We start from the raw sequence: 17,847 nt of genomic DNA, 5'->3' as shown, positions 1-17,847 counted from the left end.
CTGGTAAACAGGTAGAAGACATTAAAGAGGAAGCACAAAAATCCCTTAAAGAATTGCAGGAGAACACTGCTAAAGAGTTACAAATCCTTAAAGAAAAACAGGATAACCTAATCAAACAGGTAGAAGTCCTTAATGAAAAACAGGAAAACACATCCAAACAGATGATGGAAATGAACAAAACCATACTAGACCTAAAAAGAGAAGTAGACACAATAAAGAAAACCCAAAATGAGGCAACACTGGAGATAGAAACCCTAGGAAAGAAATCTGGAACCATAGATACCAGCATCAGGAACAGAATACAAGAGATGGAAGAGAGAATCTCAGGTGCAGAAGATTCCATAGAGAACATCGGCACAACAATCAAGGAAAATGTAAAATGCAAAAAGATCCAAACTCAAAACATCCAAGAAATACAGGACACAATGAGAAGACCAAACCTACGGATAATAGGAGTGGATGAGAATGAAGAATTTCAACTCAAAGGACCAGCAAACATCTTCAACAAAATTATAGAAGAAAACTTCCCAAATCTAAAGAAAGAGATGCCCATGAACATACAAGAAGCCTACAGAACTCCAAATAAACTGGACCAGAAAAGAAATACCTCCCGACACATAATAATCAGAACAACAAATGCTCTAAATAAAGATAGAATACTAAAAGCAGTAAGAGAAAAAGGCCAAGTAACATATAAAGGCAAGCCTATCAGAATTACACCAGATTTTTCACCAGAGACTATGAAAGCCAGAAGATCCTGGACAGATGTTATACAGACACTAAAAGAACACAAATTCCAGCCCAGGCTACTATACCCAGCCAAACTCTCAATTAACATAGATGAAGAAACCAAAGTATTCCACGACAAAACCAAATTCACACATTATCTCTCCACGAATCCAGCCCTTCAAAGGATAATAACAGAAAAAAAACCAATACAAGGACAGGAAGCACGCCCTAGAAACAACAAGAAGGTAATCCCTCAACAAACCTAAAAGAAGACAGCCACAAGAACAGAATGCCAACTTTAACAACAAAAATAACAGGAAACAACAATTACTTTTCCTTAATATCTCTTAATATCAATAGACTCAACTCCCCGATAAAAAGACATAGACTAACAAACTGGCTACACAAACAAGACCCAACATTTTGCTGCTTACAGGAAACTCATCTCAGAAAAAAAGATAGACACTACCTCAGAATGAAAGGCTGGAAAACAATTTTCCAAGCAAATGGTATGAAGAAACAAGCTGGAGTAGCCATTCTAATATCTGATAAGATTGACTTCCAACCCAAAGTCATTAAAAAAGACAGGGAGGGACACTTCATACTCATCAAAGGTAAAATCCTCCAAGAGGAACTATCAATCCTGAATATCTATGCTCCAAATACAAAGGCAGCCACATTCATTAAAGAAACTTTAGTAAATCTCAAAGCACACATTGCACCTCATACAATAATAGTGGGAGACTTCAACACACCACTTTCACCAATGGACAGATCATGGAAACAGAAACTAAACAGGGACACAGAGAAACTAAGAGAAATTATGAATCAAATGGATCTGGCAGATATCTACAGAACATTCTATCCTAAAACAAAAGGATATACCTTCTTCTCAGCACCTCATGGTACCTTCTCCAAAATTGACCACATAATTGGTCACAAAACAGGCCTCAACAGATACAAAAATATTGAAATTGTCCCATGCATCCTATCAGATCACCATGGACTAAAGCTGATCTTCAATAACAAAATAAATAATAGAAAGCCAACCTTCACGTGGAAACTGAACAACACTCTTCTCAATGATACCTTGGTCAAGGAAGGAATAAAGAAAGAAATTAAGGACTTTTTAGAGTTCAATGAAAATGAAGCCACAACATACCCAAACTTATGGGACGCAATGAAAGCATTTCTAAGAGGAAAACTCATAGCTCTGAGTGCCTCCAAAAGGAAACTAGAGAGAGCACACATTAGCAGCTTGACAACATACCTAAAAGCATTAGAACAAAAGGAAGCAAATTCAGCCAAGAGGAGTAGACGGCAGGAAATAATCAAACTCAGGGGTGAAATCAACCAAGTGGAAACAAGAAAAACTATTCAAAGAATCAACCAATCAAGGAGCTGGTTCTTTGAGAAAATCAACAAGATAGATAAACCCTTAGCCAGACTCACTAGAGGGCACAGGGAAAGCATCCTAATTAACAAAATCAGAAATGAAAAAGGAGACATAACAACAGATCCTGAAGACATCCAAAACACCATCAGATCCTTCTACCAAAGGCTATACTCAACAAAACTGGAGAACCTGGATGAAATGGAGAAGTTCCTAGATAGATACCAGGTACCAAAGTTGAATCAAGATCAGGTTAATGATCTAAACAGCCCTATATCCCCCAAAGAAATAGAAGCAGTCATTAATAGTCTCCCAACTAAAAAAAAGCCCAGGACCAGATGGGTTTAGTGCAGAGTTCTATCAGACCTTCAAAGAAGATCTAATCCCAGTTCTTCACAAACTATTCCACAAAATAGAAACAGAAGGTACTCTACCCAACTCATTCTATGAAGCCACAATTACTCTGATACCTAAACCACAAAAAGACCCAACAAAGATAGAAAACTTCAGACCAATATCCCTTATGAATATTGATGCAAAAATCCTCAATAAAGTTCTTGCTTACCGAATCCAAGAACACATCAAAACAATCATCCATCCTGACCAAGTAGGTTTCATCCCAGGGATGTAGGGATGGTTCAATATACGGAAATCCATCAACGTAATCCAGTATATAAACAAACTCAAAGACAAAAACCACATGGTCATCTCGTTAGATGCGGAAAAAGCATTTGACAAGATCCAACACCCATTCATGATAAAAGTCTTGGAAAGATCAGGAATTCAAGGCCCATACCTAAACATGATAAAAACAATCTACAGCAAACCAGTAGCCAACATCAAAGTAAATGGTGAGAAGCTTGAAGCAATCCCTCTAAAATCAGGGACTAGACAAGGCTGTCCACTTTCTCCATACCTATTCAACATTGTACTTGAAGTCCTAGCCAGAGCAATCGACAACAAAAGGAGAACAAAGGGATACAAATTGGAAAAGATGAAGTCAAAATATCACTCTTTGCAGATGATATGATAGTATATATAAGTGACCCTAAAAATTCCACCAGAGAACTCCTAAGCCTGATAAACAGCTTTGGTGAAGTAGCTGGATATAAAATTAACTCAAACAAATCAATGGCCTTTCTCTACACAAAGAATAAACAGGCTGAGAAAGAAATTAGGGAAACAACACCCTTCTCAATAGTCACAAATAATATTAAATATCTTGGTGTGACTCTAACTAAGGAAGTGAAAGATCTGTATAATAAAAACTTCAAGTCTCTGAAGAAAGAAATTATAGAAGATCTCAGAAGATGGAAAGATCTCCCATGCTCATGTATTGGCAGGATCAACATTGTAAAAATGGCTATCTTGCCAAAAGCAATCTACAGATTCAATGCAATCCCCATCAAAATTCCAACTCAATTCTTCAACGAATTAGAAAGTGCAATCTGCAAATTCATCTGGAATAACAAAAAACCTAGGATAGCAAAAACTCTTCTCAAGGATAAAAGAACCTCTGGTGGAATCACCATGCCGGACCTAAAGCTCTACTACAGAGCAATTGTGATAAAAACTGCATGGTACTGGTATAGTGACAGACAAATAGACCAATGGAATAGAATTGAAGACCCAGAAATGAACCCACACACCTATGGTCACTTGATCTTCGACAAGGGAGCTAAAAACATCCAGTGGAAGAAAGACAGCATTTTCAACAAATGGTGCTGGCACAACTGGTTGTTAACATGTAGAAGAATGCGAATCGATCCATTCCTATCTCCTTGTACTAAGGTCAAGTCTAAGTGGATCAAGGAACTTCACATAAAACCAGAGACACTGAAACTTATAGAGGAGAAAGCCTTGAAGATATGGGCACAGGGGAAAAATTCCTGAATAGAACAGTAATTGCTTGTGCTGTAAGATCGAGAATTGACAAGTGGGACCTCATGAAACTACAAAGCTTCTGCAAGGCTAAAGACACCATCAATAAGACAAAAAAACCACCAACAGATTGGGAAAGGATCTTCACCTATCCTAAATCAGATAAGGGACTAATATCCAATATATATAAAGAACTCAAGAAGGTGGACTCCAGAAAGTCAAATAACCCCATTAAAAAATGGGGCTCAGAACTGAACAAAGAATTCTCACCTGAGGAATACCGAATGGCAGAGAAACACCTGAAAAAATGTTCAACATCCTTAATCATCAGGGAAATGCAAATCAAAACAACCCTGAGATTCCACCTCACACCAGTCAGAATGGCTAAGATCAAAAATTCAGGTGACAGCAGATGCTGGCGAGGATGTGGAGAAAGAGGAACACTCCTCCATTGTTGGTGGGATTGCAAGCTTGTACAACCACTCTGGAAATCAGTCTGGCGGTTCCTCAGAAAATTGGACATAGTACTACCGGAGGATCCAGCAATACCTCTCCTGGGCATATATCCAGAAGATGTCCCAACCGGTAAAAAGGACACATGTTCCACTATGTTCATAGCAGCCCTATTTATAATAGCCAGAAGCTGGAAAGAACCCAGATGTCCCTCAACAGAGGAATGGATACAGAAATTATGGTACATTTACACAATGGAGTACTACTCAGCTATTAAAAAGAATGAATTTATGAAATTTCTAGCCAAATGGATGGACCTGGAGGGCATCATCTTGAGTGAAGTAACACAATCACAAAAGAACTCACACAATATGTATTCACTGATAAGTGGATATTAGCCCAAAACTTAGGATACCCAAGATATAAGATACAATTTGCTAAATGCATGAAACTCAAGAAGAATGAAGACCAAAGTGTGGACACTGTGCCCCTTCTTAGAATTGGGAACAAAACACCCAGGGAAGGAGTTACAGAGACAAAGTTCGTAGCTGTGATGAAAGGATGGACCATTTAGAGACTGCCATATCCAGGGATCCATCCCATAATCAGCTTCTAAACGCTGACACCATTGCATACACTAGCAAGATTTTGCTGAAAGGACCCAAATATAGCTGTCTCTTGTGAGACGATGCCGGGGCCTAGCAAACACAGGAGTGGATGTTCACAGTCAGCTGTTGGATGTATCACAGGGCTCCCAATGGAGAAGCTGGAGAAAGTACCCAAGGAGCTAAAGGGATCTGCAACCCTATTGTTGGAACAACATGATGTACTAACCAGAACCCCGGAGCTCTTGTCTCTAGCTGCATATGTATCGAAAGATGGCCTAGTCGGCCATCAATGGAAAGAGAGGCCCATTGGACTTGCAAACTTTATATGCCCCAATATAGGGGAATGCCAGGGCCAAAAGAATGGGAATGGGTGGGTAGGGAAGTGGGGGGTGCTATGGGGGACTTTTGGGATAGCATTGGAAATGTAACTGAGGAAAATATGTAATAAAAATATTAAAAATAAAAAAAAGAATTCAGATAGCCTTCTTTGGTATTTTAATGGAAATCTGTGACTCAATATACATGTGGAAGTTCTAGTACACACATGCTTCATTTAGTTAAATACATATCCAGGTGGAAGTTACTATATCTCTTGCCCTTTGCCTTGCAAATTCCACTCCATCAATGCCAAGAACAGAACTGAGAAGACATGTTCACCTTTCTTTTCCCTCATGTTCAATGTGACTCAGCTGTGACCCTGAAAGGACAGTACATTCCATCTGTCTCACACCTGCCTACTTCTCTGGGATTGACAGCATCTGTGTCCTCTGATTTCTACTCTTTAGAAAAAAATCAATGCCCACATCATATTGGTAAACTTTCAAAAGGCTCAAGAAGAGTGACAAGAAAGCAAAATTGCTCCCAGGGAGCTTCAATTGCTGGTGAAAGGCTGATCCAATAAGACCTCCTGGCAGAAAGCACAGACATTCCAGGTCATTCCAAATGCCTGTGACAATATGTCAGTACACTGTCTGACTGTGTGTGTAGTAGTGACTCTTAAAACAGTTATTTACTAGCCAAGTATTGCCATGGAAACAAGGTAAAGCAACATGCTCATGAGACACAGAGACAGAATGTTAGAGAGGTGGTGCCTAAATCCCATTCTACAACCAGTAGGCTGTTCACACAGGCAGACCACACCCATCTAGGTCTCCTATTCTTCCTTGGGACATGAGAACCCTGGAGCCACTCATCCTCAAGACATGTTATCCACTCTCCTCTTGTATTTGAGAAGCATAACATTCTGAGGCTAAAGGGCGGAGCCAGCCGTCCTCTTGAAAGGTTGGGCTTACAATTATGTACTTGACAATCTCCAACATGTTTTAATCAGAGAGGAATACAGTAAAATTCATTCATATGATGCTCTGGTATTCCTGCTTATTTAATTAGAAAAAAATAGATATACATACTTAAATTCTCAACGTTTTCAGGAAAAGAAGTTGAAAATATGTTCAAGAGTTCGGATAGCTTCTTTGATTCGTGGTAAGTTTGAGTTCTGTAGATTTGGGTTACTCAAACTCTGATTGGTCTCTGGAGTACATGTAGACGTTAAGATACTATATGCTCTGAGAGAACAGTGAGCTGAGAGGGAAGCCTATAAAGTAGTAACACTCAGATATAGAAACATTTTCATATGATAGTAGTAATGGTGCCAGCACTTCTTCCACCAACGTCACTGACAAGCTTCTTTACTGGAATGAGAAAAAGTCATCAGACCTTATGAAAAGAGGTGCTAGAAATACATGCGTAGGGATTTTCTTATGTGCAAGATTCACTGAGTTCTTTTTTATGACCATATAACCCATCTACAGAAAAATATTATTAGGTGCTAAATCCACAACAACTCAAGCTTTGGAACCTTGGAAAATTGGCTTTAGAAAAAGAAATCACCTGGCAAGCTCCATGTCTCCCTTTCTCACAGGATTTTTGGAATAGGATTAGGGTCAACAGTGATTTTTAAGTCTCACAAAGAAAACAAAAATCGATTTCTTGCAAAACTATCACTGTTCAAGTTTGGTTTTCCAGCATAGATCCGGGCTGCCAAGAATGCTGGCTCCTGCTAGGTGTTCATTAGCCAAGTCAGGGGATGGTCAGGGCATTCATCCAGGTGACCTGAGCCAACCCCACCCACTCAGAAAACCAAGACAAGTTTGCCTGGTAGAGCAAGGGGCCTCGCTGGCTGCAGGCTGTTACTCCATGTGTCATGACTGACACCACAACCAGGTATGTCATGAGAAAAACTTTGACAAGCTGGATGGCAGCTCGTTGTTCCTTGGATTTCTTCCTTCACTTTGCTTTCTGTGGCTAACAACTGCCATTGAATATAAGGTTATGTAGGTAGAATTTTAAGTATGCCTTAAGAAGTTAGGATTGTGTCCTTTTATAAAAATGATAACCCTACAGAGGTCCCTTTCATAGCATTAACCTGTGGTCGTGTAAATGGGTACTCAGCCATAGAGCCCATCTCTTTAAAAGCAAGTCCTTATGCAATCAGACAACTTTAAAGTTGGAATGAAGTTACCACCATCTCAATTAGGAGTAAGGGGAGAGTATAGTCTATAGGAGTAATGCGACTTTTGAGGGTAACACAGGTAGCTGGGCATGCAGCCAAGCTTACAATACTGGCTGCGCTCTCTTTCAATGTATCAAGAGTCTTCTCTGATATGTGACACAAGCAAACAGAAAACCCATAGCCTCCAAAGAAAGATCTTAGATTTGCCAGGTATTTTTGTATGCATATGTGTGCATGTGTGTGTGTGTGTGAGAGAGAGAGAGACAGAGACAGAGACAGAGAGACAGAGAGACAAAGACATTGAGGCAGAAAGAGAGAGGCAGACAGAGAAACAGAAAGAGACAGAGAGAGGCAAAGAGACAGAGAAGCAGTGAGGCAGAAAGAGAGATAGAGATATAGAGACACAGAAACAGAGAGAGACAGAGAGACAAAGACAAAGGAAATAGTAATACCTTGGGTTTCTGGCTATATAGTCTCTCTCTCTCTCTCTCAATTTCTTGTCATTGTAGCCTGAAAACATCTAAAAATCACAGGAACAGGAATGACTGTGCCCCAACAAAACTGTTAATAAATATAAAAATGTGAATTTACAGCAGTTTCATGTGCTATGAAAATTTATTTTTTTGAGGGGTTCTTTTCAACAACATAAAACCCGTTCTTGGCTCTTAGTGGACCGGATTTTGCCTAGGACAATAGTTTATCTGGCGTAGGGTAATAGAACCAGCCCAGGAGAGAATGAGCTGAGGACTCTGTCCTCCACTCGGGCTCTCTGACCTTGTAGCTGACTCTACAAGCCCCCTTTTCAAGGGTTCTGTCACCCTACACTGTGAAATTAGTCACTGTGCGTCTCTTCCCAAAACATTCCTTATTTCTTAAAGTCAGTATAATTACGAGGCTTGTTTAGAGCACGGTCATAAATGTCATAGTGAGGACTGGAGCAAATGTTGCTTTGAACATGACTCTGTGACTTCAACTTGGTGGCTATGGTAAAAAAGGAAGCACTTCCGTTTGCCCATAAACAACTGTCTTAAGGAATTTGCTGCATTCCTTGAGTCAGCTGGATCTCTGGACAGGCCTGGTTGTTTAGCTTACTAACAGCCAATCTTTCTTCCCGACTGGCCCTGAGTATGTGTGTCAGTAGGACAGAAGGCCCTCTGGGTGAGAGCAAGCAAATGAAGACCACTGTTTTAACTCAGATACAGGCGGTGGGGGTAAGTCTCAGCCAAGACAGAAACGCTTTTCCCTCAGCTGTGGTGTGAGTGTTTCCTTTGCGAACTTTGTTGAAATGTTATTGATATTGTGATAGTGTTGGTAGATTTAGTGTCTAACTGGTGGTAAATTGGATCATGAGGTCTCTTGCCTTATGATTGTCTGCAGTGTGGAGAATGGGTCAGTTAGCGTGGGAGGAGTTCGCCAAGAAAGGGAAGGCTCTCGCTACATCCTTTCTCTGGCCCCTACCCTCCCTGTGTCACATAGGTTTACCTGCCTTTCTACACCAGATGACACAAAGTTCGCAAAACTTCAGAACCAGTAGACAAGTAAAAACTTCCCCAGTCTCCTCCAGGTTTCTATAATAGTCGATAAAATTGGCTATGACTTGTTCTGTTTGTGTTGGTGTTGTGTTTGGCATATGTTTTGGTTCCTTGACCCTCAGACAAAAAGAGAGAGGTGGTTTTCTTGAAGCCAGGATAAAGGCACAATGACTTTGACTCAGAGCCACCACAGAAAAACAGTGAGAGAGTCCCAGGAGCCATAATCCAGACCTCTTCCATATATGAAGTCTCCAAAATCAACTAATATTGTTTACACTAATATTGATACCATATAGCATGACACTTCTTAGAATCACTGACAGTAATGCAGTGTGGGGGGCCTATTAAATATAGTTATCAAAACTTTGAGTTACAAGTGGCAGAAACCAAATGCAAGATGGGACATATAAGGAAACGGCCACATCAGCTTTAACTTCTGAACCAGCCATAAGCATACCACTGCTTACGCATCTCTTCTCTCTCTGCTTTTCTTTGCGTTGACATCACGCGTCATGTGGAGAGACACACAAGCTCTAGCCTTCCGAGGTGCTTAGAATCCTGATAGCTCACGGTCTCAAAAAGGAAGAGATTTTATCTCCACATCTATCTCAGTAGACAAGATTTTCTGTCCTTGTTTCAGACATTGCTCACTGTCAAACCCACCAATGGATTGGAAAAGACCCTTTGGGGGTGGATTTTTAGATTCCCAGTGGACAGCATGGAGCAAACAATGGGAAGTTGTGTGTGTGAAGGAAGGGGGGATAGCTGCAAGGCTAAAAGCTGTGCCTGCACCAACTGATTCCTGTATCTAATAAAAATGTGGCTTTTCAAAACAGTAAGCATCTTAGAACCCACCCCGTGAGTGATGAGGTAATTCTGGATAACTCTTTCCTCTCTCATTCCTGAGCCGTCAGTCTTCCCTGGTGAAGACCTGAAATAGTACAAATGACGATGAATGGGTTGATGCTATTGTGAGAGTTTGGTATAAAACTGAGCTCTCTTTTTGCTCGCTACACTCTGATTTCTACCTTTTGTTTCTACCAGGAATGATATACCAAGGAGACATTTACTAGCTGTGAATTCCTGGACTGTGGAGTTCACAGCACTCAAAGCTGTAGGAAAAAAAAAATGTATTTGTTAGCAACTATCCAGTCCTGAGAATTCTGTAAAGAGAGCACTAAGCAGGCTGCAGTGGCTGTGGCTCCTGCAGAGTCTTACTTCCCACACAGTGACAGGGGTATGTGCGTTCATCGTCCCCTGCTCTTAGAAGTCGGAATGCAAAGTTCTTGATGCCAGGGCCAGAGTCAATGTTCCACAGGGGGCTGCCTTCCCTCACAACACAGGGCCATCACTTTTAGCACAACCCACAGGTCTTCTGAATACTCAAAAGCATGAAGCTCACAGACAGAGCCTTATATGGTGCTAAGGACAGAGTCAAGTACACCTTAGTTAGACACCTATAATCCCAACACAGACGCCTGAGGCTTTTCCTTTAGAAGAGATGGGAAGCCAGGGGTGTGGAAAATTAAGGTTTTGTTCCTGATCCCTTCTCCACTCCTCCTCCTCCCACTTCTTTTGGTGTTTTTGCTGGACATTGTGTTCCATGATGCAGTTTAAACTACCCCTAAATTCAAAATCCTCTTGCTTCAGCCTTCAAAGTACTAAGGCTATTGTCATATACTGCCATTCGCCAGCCTGTCAGTTCAGCTGTTTGACTTTTAATTGGCACATACCATTATATGTATTCATTGAGTACACATGTTATTTGGAAATGTATAGACTATAGAATGACTGGCTCTACAGTGTATTGCCTCAGTTCTGTGGTAAGAATGTCTTATATTAATTGCCACTGTGGTTATACCATGAACATATTCCTCTCTTACAACTGAAATCTTGTTCCCTGTAATCAACATTTTCCTACCAACCCCATAGCCTGGCACGCACACTCTTAGTCCTCTTGCTCTATATGAGCAGTAGTTTTAGATTCTACATAGGAATGAGGTCATGTATTTGTCTTCCAGTGTCTGGCTTATTTCACATAACACAATGTTCTCTGGAGTCATTCTTGTTGCCCAAGTCTTTCTGTAACTGAATAGTATCTCACTGGGCCTGTGTACCACATTTTTATCAGCCATGCAGCCATGATGAGCCATCAGGCTACATTTTTGATATAGCAAATATTATTGCAACCAACATGGGATATCTCTTTGCCGGATTGACTTTATTTACTTTTAATACACAACTAGTAGTGGGATAGCTGGGTGATGTGCTATGTCTACTTTTAGGTGTTTGAGGAAAGTCCATAGTGTTTTTCCTAGTGGTTGTACTAATTTACATTTCTACCAGCAATGTGCAAGAGTCTCTTTTCTCCTGTATCCTTGGCAACACTTATAAATTTTATCTTTTCAGAGTAGTGCTTCTAGCAGTGAGGTTGTATCTCATTGGCATTTTGACTTCCAGTTTCTCAATAAACATGATGTTAACATTTTTAAATGCACATAATAGGCACGATTGGTTTTTTTTCTTTTGAGAAATAGGCATTCTATTATTTATCCACTTTGAGCCATACCCTTGTTATTAGGTTGCTTTGTTCCTTATGTATTTTGAGCATTAAGCCCTCCTCTGATGTATAATTAGTAAATATTTTCCCATTCTTTAGATTTGTTCCTCATTACTCTTTATGCCTTTTCATTTTACTGGAATCCTATTCCTTCTATCCTTTCATTGTTCACTGGCACATTTTGAAGAGATGTGTTGTGACCTAGTGCTGGCTTTAAAAGTATCACCTTGCCTGTTCTATTGGAGACATACAGTCTTCAGAGGCACAGAGAGAGACAGGGGAGCAATGAGGAGCTTGGTGTGATCTCCAGGGTAAAGACCTCTATTTAGGCCAGGTTGGTGCTCTAGATAAAGGTAAGAGGAAGCTGCATTCGCCCATCTCATTTAAAGACAGAGGAAGCAGGTTTCGCCAGTTTGAGCTGCCAAGTTGGATGGAAAGAGATGAGAAAAGTCAAGGATACCATCAAGGCTTTTTGTTATGAGAAACTGGAGTAAAAATAAACATTTGTATTTTACTTTGTTCTTGACTCACATGAAAGGGAAGTATATTTCTGTGACAGTTAAAATAAGTACATGGGTACTTTGAAGTATGGTTTTAAAACTGTCTTAAACTAAAGCCATGAACTTTTATTGTTCTGCCTATGCAAGCAATGTAAAAAAAAATGCATGCATATGTAGTTTTCAGAATACTAAGATTATATAATAATATAATACACAGAGAGAGAGAGAGAGAGAGAGAGATACTGTTTGCAAAACAATGAATTCTTTTCTGTATCATTTTATAAATGATTATGTGTCCAGGAATCAGCGTAGAGCTTTTTAGAGATGCGTGTAACAAGGGTTCCTTATTAATTTCATAATTTAACACATTGAGCTAATTGGTTTGCTCACAAGGGCCATAGCTGTTAGTCACTGTACCTTTATTCAAGAGGATAGCAGCTAAAGCTGGATGGTCCAGTAAGATGAACCTTGGTCCTGCAGTCTGTGCATGGAACTGACCCCTCTCAGCATCAGACTCTCCAGCAATTCCTTTCATTACTTTGGACCTCGGTCCCACATCTTATAAGTGAAGGTAACAGAAGCCAGTGTCACAGATTCTGAAACAGCGTCTGCACTCCAGGTGTCCCCGATTACTAATGACCTCCACTGGGAGCAGTTTAGTTAAACAAATATTTGGTCCCAGCTGTACTCTAATTTATATACTTGTTCATGTTCTTCTTTGCTATAAATGATTGGTGACTTTATTAACTATGGCCCTTGTGAGTGAAGGTTGAAACCAATTAGCTTAATGTGTTAAAACTGTGAAATTAATAAGGAACTTTTGTTACATGTGTCTCCAAAAAGCTTTATTCTGTTTCCTGGGCACACCACGAGCTGAGCATCAGAAATGAGCAGAATAAAGCGAGACACTGTAAATCTACCATTGCTCCTGAGAAAACTTAATTAAAAATATATTCCAATAAGGTCTTTTTCATATTTGAAAGGTATAACCTCAGATTATTAATTTATTATGGTATTTTACTTTGAGACAGGATCTTATGTAGCCCAGGTTGGCCTGGAACTCATTATGTAGCCAAGAGTGACCGTGATTCACCTACCACCAGCTCACAGTTGCTAGGGTTATAGGCATATGTCTCCATGATCCATAGCAGATCCTTCAAAATAATGGCAATGAGTAAATAAATTTATAAACAATGAAGAAACAGGATGACAGTGTGAGACTAGATAACCAGATAACCCTAAACTCTAGACACTGGTATGTCTGTGTACCCGAAATTATTTAGGCTTGTGGTGTAAGATGTCAGAATCCTTCTTTCCTCAGACGAAAACATTGGATGTCTTCATGTCTAACATGTCTTTTTGCTTAAGCGTTCAATGAGATTATGAATGTCTCCCTGGAAACTGTTGGCTCTATTAGTAGGGAATATATATTTACATGTTTTATTTTAAACATTGCCGTTCAGTTTTGGAAGACTGTAGCTATTTGAAGCTATCCATGCACTCTATTAGAAGTGAGAAATTATTTTTAATTATCAATTAAGAAGTCATCCATTGTATGTGACTGACTTTGAACAAAAAATAATAATAATTAAAACACACACACACTGTGTAGACAGACATTGTTACAATGCCAGTAAAGGGAACAACCACAGCACGTATGGCATGAATGCTGCTTGAGACCTGAGCATAATCCTTAGGTCTTGAGCAGAATGAGACAGCTGACTTCTTGTAGCCGGAAGAAGATGAGTGCTTGCTGTGTACAATGACAGAGACACAGGCGAGCAACGGAGGTGGGGAAGACAATTACAAAGGAAGCAACGAAATCTGAACAAATCAGAGACTCTCTAGAAGATAACCCAGTTCTCTGTACGAATAATCAGTCTGTCAACCACTTCCTCTACCTGCTCTCTCTCTCTCTCTCTCTTTTTATTAGATATTTTCTTTATATACATTTCAAATGCTATCCCAAAAGTTCCCTATACCCTCCCCCGCCCTGATCCCCTACCCACCCACTCCCACTTCTTGGCCCTGACATTCCCATGTACTGGGGCATATAAAGTTTGCAAGACCTAGGGGCCTCTCTTCCCAATGATGGCCGACTAGGCCATCTTCTGCTACTAGAGATATGAGCTCTGGGGGTACTGGTCAGTTCATATTGTTGTTCCACCTATAGGGTTGCAGACCCCTTCAGCTCCTTGGGTACTTTCTCTAGCTCCTCCATTAGGGGCCCTGTGATCCATCCAATAGCTGACTGTGAGCATCTACTTCTGTGTTTGCTAGGCCCCGGCGTAGTCTCACGGGAGACAGCTATACCTGCTCTCTTGTAGCAGGAATCACTTCAGTGTCTCTGATAAAAGCCAGAAAGGGAACTACCCTGAAACAGCTTGGATGTGAATTCAGGCTTCACAGATGAGAAATCTGAGGTCCACAGGTGGATTTGGGACTAATATTTATTAGGAAAATTTTCAAGTCAATTTGTCTCACAGGAGAGGAAAAGACAAAAGGACTTCTAAAGACTTTAACTATATTCAAATTAATAATTCCCCTGGAAAATTACCAAGAACGTAATGAGATTTTGGATTTGTACTCTACCAGTTATTTAATGAACTACTGGAGTCTGTAATCCAGGAGTTATTTAATCTGTGTAGCTTTGAATTGGAGGACTCTCTGCTAATTGTCTTGTCTATACCTGATAGCCACCTTTCACTAAGCACTCACTGAAAGTCAGACTTTATATACACAATCTTCTCCTCTCACCTTTAGTACTATGTCGTTATCTCCATATTCAAATGAAGGAAACTAAAGCCAAACTTTTTTCCTAAAAGACAAACTGCAAGTTTATGGAAGACATGTAACCTAAGGCTGGGATTTTCCAGGAGCAGCTCCCATGCCTTCTTCAAGACCCTGGCTTGCCTCCCTTAGCAAATGTACACATCACATGAGCACGTGGACCCCAACTGGCTTCTCCACTGTGTGCCCCGTCACCTTAGGAGTGAGAAAGTAATGATACTTGCAAACAAAGCATCCACGTGTTACATTATCTCCCACACACACTACAAACCACACACACTAAAAATACGTAAAACCAGCCCTCAGGCTTAATTAACAAGAAGTAAACTATACAATTTTTCAAATGATATCTGGACTCATGTATAGTGAGCTCATATATTCATTTATCCCCAGAGCTGTAATAACCTCAAAATTAAACTAATTAATTCCTTGTATTGTCAAGCAAAACACTGACAATTTTCTTCTGTGGTCGCCTGTTCTCAGCATCCTTGTTCTTAAATGTGTAAGGATATAAAGTCTTAGGTGATTGTTTTTGAGTTGCGTTGACTTTCATGCTAATTATCTGAGCGATGGAAAATGTGTTCTGTCTCCTAACTCACATGGTCTAATAGACGTGTCAATCTAACACAGTCATGGCACGAGTGCCAGCTGTTTTTGAAACATCGATCTGTCATCTCACAAGATGAGCCTCCCAATTTTCCTTAGTGTACTTGGTCATGTGTAACTAGGTCTTAAAGTACCCTAAGTTTCCTTGAGGCAAAGACACATGCAATTATTTTCATCATAAGTCTTGCCTGCATGAAATAATTGAACATGAAAAGTTGCGGCACCCCACAACTTTATAAAAGCGTGTGTGGTGAATGAGCTAGGGTAGATGCGAGTGATCGTTAAGGAGAAAAGGCCATTCAGATTAAGCAAGCTGACACCTTCAGTGTGTGGGTGCCACAGAAGGCATTCAGACCAGAAAGCTGGAAATAGTAATTTTTCCACCTTCCCTTGATGTTTATGCTTTGTGCATTTCTCCAAAACATCTTCCTAGTAGGATGGACTCAGCCACAGGATGATAGCAAACTGCGAGCACCAATGTGTCCATGTCACGGGCTACTTTATAACAAACCACCCTGGACTTCATGGTGCAAAGCAATGATCATTTTATTATACTCATGAATTATGTAGGTCAGGAAATCAGACACAGCCCAGCAGTGACTCCTCTGTCTGTTGTGTAATGTCTAGGGTCTCAGCTGTGAACAGTCAAAGACTTGGGAGCTCGAATCACTCTTAGTGTCTGTCGAGGATGATGTCAAGAAGCTGGGCTTCTTGGCAAAGGCAGTTCCACGTAGGCTTTCTGCAGGGCTCACCTCTGAGGCCTCTGAACTCTGGGGAGGACCATGCAAGATCACGTGAGATCTTAGAGCAGATGCGCCTGAAGCATCGCACGCGTGCACATAAGCGGGCCTTCTCTAGTCTAATTTTGGCATCCTTGCAGCAATGGTTCACCTGGATCAGGGAAGAGCTTGACTTACTTCTTAATGAGTCAAGAACAAGAACATGTTACTAGAAGTTTATTCAAATTGACTGACCATGATAACTGGTCAGCAACAGCTGCTGTGGAACTTGGCAAATCTCAGTGTTTCAAATTCCTCCTTCTTCCCTGCTCAGAACTCCACAACGCTGTAGCAGGGGCAAGGGCAGTGTTTAGGGTCACATAGTAATTTAAATATCTCCTCTCAGGTAGAACCTACATCACTTCTGCCTACATTTTAAGGCTCATGGAGCCACGCCTAGGTTCATCACGCAAGCATGGTGTCAACTGTGTACCCAGAAGGAAAAGAGAACTACCAATACTGATGAATGGTGATGGTTATGACCACTTAAAGATACTGCCTCCGTGATGAAATGTGGATCTTTCTTTCAAAGCTAGTTTTTGAAGTTGTTTGAATCAGTTCATACGTGTCTTCTGCCATCCAGCAAATATGCTTGATGGACAATGCGCGTAACATAAGATGTTGGATCCAGGTGTGTATACAGCCTCCCATGAAAGGCAGGAAATCACCTGAAATTTCGGTGTATGGCCTTTTCAATTATTTGTGTCTTTACCTCCCTCAGTCATTTACTATAGTTTGTACAACCTACTGTTAGTCAAAACCCTGACGTCATAGTCATCACATTGGTACCCTTTTGTAATCTGTGATATGGTATAGAGTGTGTAGCTATAATTAATATGGAATTGCAGGTAGATACTATTAATTGAACAGTGTCCCAATTAATTTTATTATTTCTTAAATCGTTTCAAATAAGAGTTATCTTACATCATACTCTGATAGATAGAATGGTTCGTTCTTACTTTCATTTAAAACATATATAGATATTAAAAGTACAAGTAGTAGATAAATCCAGGTATAAAGCAGCTTATTTTTCGAAAGCAGAGCCTATGGCTACACTTCAACAATAAAAAGAGCTAAAACCAGTGTGAGACCTGCTGGGGACCAGTTTATATTTTTGTCTATGAGAAAATCATAGTAGCAATTGTCAAACAATCCTGATGCCCTATGAGAAACAATGGAGAAAAGACAAGTTCTGGGACAGGCTCAGAGGTGACAGGGTGCATTTAATTTGCTTGTAGTTTGACATCAGGGATGCATCTGTGCATCCTTACATGTTACAACTTTAAATGTCCACCCTTCCTTTCCACCTCACTACAGACAGCATCTGCTACTGTAGAACACTGCATGCTAGCTGGTCTGGGGTCTCTGAGGATTCCTCTGTCTCTGTGTCCCATCTTGCTGTAGTAATGCTAGGATTACAGACTAGGAATGTAATTGTGTGTGTTTTTATGTTTGGCTTCTCATGGGTCCTAGGATCCATTCTTCAGAGTTGTAAAGCAAAGGG

General features: G+C 40.4%; 1 protein-coding gene across 4 annotated transcripts in view; it reads left to right on the top strand.

Annotated features, from left to right (window-relative positions):
* Prlr (prolactin receptor) overlaps window positions 1–17,847 on the top strand; it is a 179,499-nt gene that overhangs the window by 69,627 nt on the left and 92,025 nt on the right. The window contains exon 1 of one of the 4 annotated variants that reach the window (XM_021182968.3): window positions 6,679–7,287. The exons of 2 other annotated variants lie outside the window; for them this stretch is intronic. The gene's annotated coding sequence lies outside the window, so the exon portion shown is untranslated. Of the gene's footprint in view, window positions 1–6,678; window positions 7,288–17,847 lie in introns of those variants that run through there. One more of the 4 variants, XM_021182971.3, reaches the window with a different exon arrangement.

Source organism: Mus caroli, unplaced genomic scaffold (genome assembly GCF_978045245.1).
Source record: "Mus caroli unplaced genomic scaffold, Mus_caroli_1 scaffold_16, whole genome shotgun sequence".
NCBI classification, from domain to species: Eukaryota; Metazoa; Chordata; class Mammalia; order Rodentia; family Muridae; genus Mus; species Mus caroli.
Note: the sequence above shows the minus strand (reverse complement) of the source record. Positions and strands in the feature narration are given on the sequence as shown.